Source organism: Triticum dicoccoides, chromosome 5B, assembly GCF_002162155.2.
Source record: "Triticum dicoccoides isolate Atlit2015 ecotype Zavitan chromosome 5B, WEW_v2.0, whole genome shotgun sequence".
Lineage (NCBI taxonomy): Eukaryota > Viridiplantae > Streptophyta > Magnoliopsida > Poales > Poaceae > Triticum > Triticum dicoccoides.
The window spans coordinates 382,682,561-382,687,634 of NC_041389.1; positions in this window are offsets into that span (position 1 = coordinate 382,682,561).

Sequence of the window (5,074 nt, forward strand, 5' to 3'; positions counted from 1 at the left end):
TAAGGAACCAATCATGGAGTGGTATACCTTTTGGTCGAACTCTTTACCATTGTCGTCAGGACCTATATGACTTTCGGTTGGCACTAGCATCGTGTATCCTTTGCAGTCTTGCATTCCAAACTTCTTCAGGCAATCTTTGAGGTATTTCTCTTGTGATATGAAGATGCCATTTCTCTGCTGACGGATTTGAAGACCAAGGTAGAACTTCAGCTCACCCATCATGGACATCTGATATTGCTCTTGCATTATGTGCCCAAACTCATCGTTGTATCTCTTGTCGGTGCAGCCAAAGATAATGTCATCCACATAGATTTGGCACACAAACAGTTCACCGTCGTATGACTTCGTGGAGAGTGTTGGATCTAGTGAACCAGGTTTGAAGCCTTTGCTCTTCAAGAAGTCTTTGAGCGTGTCATACCAAGCGCGAGGAGCTTGTTTGAGGCCATACAGTGCCTTGTTGAGCTTGTACACCATATCAGGATGTTTTGGATCTTCAAAGCCAGGTGGTTGAGCAAAATACACTTCTTCTTCAATCTTGCCATTGAGAAAGGCACTCTTCACATCCATTTGGTACAGAAGGATGTTGTGATGGTTGGCATATGCAAGCAGTATGTGAATGGCTTCAAGTCTTGCCACGGGAGCAAATGTTTCATCAAAGTCAATCCCTTCTATTGGAGTGTAACCTTGAGCAACCAAACAAGCCTTGTTTCTGACAACTTGACCATGTTCATCTTTTTTGTTGCGATAGATCCATTTGGTGCCAATGATATTATGCTTGCGAGGATCAGGACGCTTGACTAGTTCCCAGACATTATTCAGCTCGAACTGATGAAGCTCTTCTTGCATGGCTTGAATCCATTTAGGTTCCATAAAGACTTCAGCAACTTTCTTGGGTTCAGATATAGATACAAATGCAAAGTGCCCACAGAAATTTGTCAGTTGTGTTGCTCTTGAACGAGTGAGTGGACCAGGTGCATTGATGATGTCAATTATCTTCTCAATCTGTACTTCATTTGCAACACGGGGATGTACTGGACGAAGATTTTTCCCTTGCAGATCATTGTCTTCAACTTCAGCATTGACTTTAGGCTGAGCATTGTCTTCAGGTTGACTTGGTGCAATGATGAGTTCATCTTTAGCCTGAGCTTCGGACGGTATGATTTCTCCAGTACCCACGAGCTTGATGGATTCACTAGGAGGAACTTCATCTAGCACATTTGGCAGGTGCTCTCTTTGCGAGCCGTTAGTCTCATCGAACCGCACATCCACAGTTTCAACCACTTATAGTGAAAGAGGTTGAAGACTATGTAGGAGTGCGAATCCTTTCCGTATCCAAGCATAAAACCTTCATGTGCTTTCGGTGAAATTTTGAAGTGTGATGTGGATCCTTAATCCAGCACCTAGTACCAAATACTCTAAAGTAACTGACGTTTGGCTTCTTACCAGTTAGCAGCTCATATGATGTCTTCTTTAGAAGCTTGTGAAGATAAACTCGGTTGATGATGTGACATGCAGTGTCAATGGCTTCAGGCCAGAACTTCCTTGGAGTCTTGTACTCATCTAGCATCGTCTGAGCCATCTCGATGAGGGTTCTATTCTTGCGCTCCATGATGCCATTCTGCTGAGGTGTGTAAGGAGCAGAAAACTCATGAGTGATGCCCAGTGTATCAAGGTAAGTGTCGAGGCCGGTGTTCTTGAATTTTGTGCCGTTGTCACTTCTGATGTGCTTGATCTTGACACCATAGTTCGTCATGGCACGATTGGCGAAGCGTCTGAAGACATCATGCACTTCAGTCTTATAGAGAATTATATGCACCCAGGTATATCTTGAGTAATCATCAACAATAACGAAACCATAGAGACAAGCAGGGGTAGTAAGAGTAGAGTAATGAGTAGGGCCAAATAAGTCCATGTGAAGCAGCTCGAAGGGTTGAGATGTTGTCATGATTGTCTTCGAGGGATGCTTGGCCCTAGTCATCTTCCCAGCTTTACAGGCTCCACACAGGTGGTCTTTCTTGAACTTGACGCCTTCGATGCCCATGACATGCTTCTTCTTCGCGAGAGTGTACAAGTTCCTCATGCCCGCATGTCCTAGCCTCCGATGCTAGAGCCAGCATTTTGAAGCTTTTGCTAGAAGACATACGGCAAGTTGTGGTCCTGCTGAGAAACCTACCATATACAGATCATCTTTTCGATACCCTTCAAAGACTAGAGATTGGTCAGATACCTGCTTAAGCAGAGGACTTATGTATCACCAAAGAAAGCCATGGGCAATGATCATCGTTATTTTTCATTTGTAAATGCAAGGCAAATACAAACGCAATACGAACATAATCATTTGCAGATAATAAAAGAGGTAGTATCACCAACAGTCATAGAACTTGCGCTCGATGTTCAGTTTAGTGCTAGAACTTTGAAAATACGAATTTTCAGTCACTTAACTTGACTCAAGCGTGCACATACGGTCACAAAATACATATGTGGACGTATTAATGTGTATGACCCCACCTGTCAGTGAGTAATGGTGTCCGGTCGATGTTATTTTGCAGGAAACACCTTGTATTTTTTATTCACGAAAAAACAAACCACCGCAAATTTTTTATTTTGCAGAAAAGCAAATCAATATACAACTGAAATTAACAGCAAAAAAGTAGTACACCTGCAGTCGAACCCGATTATATAAACGACCCGCTTCACCAATCACATTTGTCCTCTGTGAATAATAAACCTCCCTGTGTGTATTGAACGCGAAGGCATGTGGAGCTAAATGGATTGCGGATACTGCTGCTCATTTTGGACGCACTATTTTCTTTAATATATATGCAGAACGTAAGTAAAAAATTGTTTTGTTCAAATATTTATGTGTTAAAAATTATACATAAAGAAGATGATTAGTAAATAAAAATATGTAAATATAAACTTGTGTATTCTATAAAAAATATTTAGTAAAACACAAATAATAAAAACTTTTAAGATATTGCAAAACATAAGTAGTAAAATTATGTTCAAATATTTGTGTGTTAAAACTATTATACATAGAAACAATCATTCGTAAATAAAAAAATTCAATATAAAACTGTGCATTATATAAGTAATATTTAGTTGATACAGACATTCAAATTCTTTATTAAATAAACATGTTTAATGAATCCACAAAAAATTATACACTCAGGGCTTATATTCAAATTATATAAAATGATGAATACAAACTTTAAATGATTGTGTTAATTATAAAAACTTTATTATAATTCATAAATATTTTTAAAGTAATACATAAACAATTTAAAAGTAGGTTATTTCGTTTGTAATTTGTATGTACACAATTTATAAAGCACGAATATCTAAAGATTATTTTTATTACTAAAATTATAATTTACATATTATCTACAAATTTCTAAAAAAACGAACTGGTAAAAAATTGGCTGCACTGTCCATAGACCATTTCAGCTCCAGGAGCGCCTTTATTCTAGTATATTAAGACCGCTTATTCAGATTAGACGTGTACATTGGTATGTTATTGTGGCTAGCGCGCCTTCTTTGCAAGCGTGTGGTCGTTGGTTCGACAACGGGAGCCCAGTTTTTGTGTGTGTTGATTTTCATTCTGTAATAACAGATGGCACATCGTTCAGTACATATAAACTTGTTATCCGTATTAGGCATCTGAAAGTGAATGGCTTAGTGGCTATACTCTTTTCTTTTGGTAACCTTGGTCGCTGGTTCAATACATGGCACCACCATTTTTTGTGTTATTTTTCACGCTACAGTTGTTGGCTTTTCTACACATAAAAATATTGCGAGGGGGTTTTGTATAAAAATGCATTGTGGTGGTTGTCCTTTCCCATGAGTAAAAAAATACAAGGGTATTTTTAAAAAATAGCATCGGCCGGGCACCATTACTCACTGACAGGTGAGATCATACAGATGAATACGTCCACAAATGCACTTTGTGACCGTATGTGCACACTTGAGACAAGTTAAGTGATTGGAAATCAGTATTTTCAAAGTTCTAGCACCAAACTGAACATCAAACGCAAGTTCTATGACCTTCGGTGATATTACCTCATAATAAAACAACATTCAAATAGTTTACCTAACTTGTCGGTTGCATTTGGATTTTGCCCATTTATGGATCATTCATAAAACATATTGTCATAGATTGCTTGGCTACCATTGTTCTTTGCGTCCAGGACGCAACAAGTCATCTAGTAATAAAATAGATGGTAAGTCATGGTGATTCTTACCAAACCATACGACAAATGGACCCCATCTAGCTGAGAAATAACTATGTATCATTCACCTTACGTCGACAATTTTTTCTCAGTCCGTTTAATATTTCCATGGGTCATTGGGTTGTTTCTTGGTTGTGGTTGTCAGTTCCGGTTTTTGTCTTTGCCTAGTTACATACTTGCAATTGCGCACGAACTGTCATGTGGCAACTCGTGCACGTGTGACTAGTAGGGGGAAATCAGGCCGACACCAATTGCATATGTATTGCGACAATTGCAATTGCGCAAGGATGTGTCGCATGCAACTAGCACACGTGCAACTAGTAGGAAAAAAACAGGACAACACGAGTTGCATACGTGTTGCGATGGTTGAATTGTGCATGGTTGTGTCGCATGCAGCTTGCGCACATGCAGACTAGTGTGAAAAAAATTAGTTTGACCTCTATTGACGTTGCTTTGTATCAGTACAGTTGCAATCGTGTTACAATGCTTGAAGTTATGTGTCTAGTGATGGACATGCAACTACCCTCACAACTCCACTCCCAACCTCAATTACAATTACTTCGTGTCCATGCACTTGTAGTCAGGTTACAATGCTTGCAATTGCATGTCTCGTGATGGACATGCAATTGGACCTGATAACTCCCCTTCGAACCCCATTTGCAGTTGCTTTGTGCCCTTGCAGTCAGGTTACAATGTTTGCACTTGCATGTCTAGTGGTGTACAATCGGCCCCGATAACTCCCCTCTCGACAACAATTGCAATCGCTCTGTGCTCGTGCAATTGCGGTCGAGTTACAATGTTCGTAGTTGCATGTCTGATGGTTGACATGCAACTGGCCCGACAAC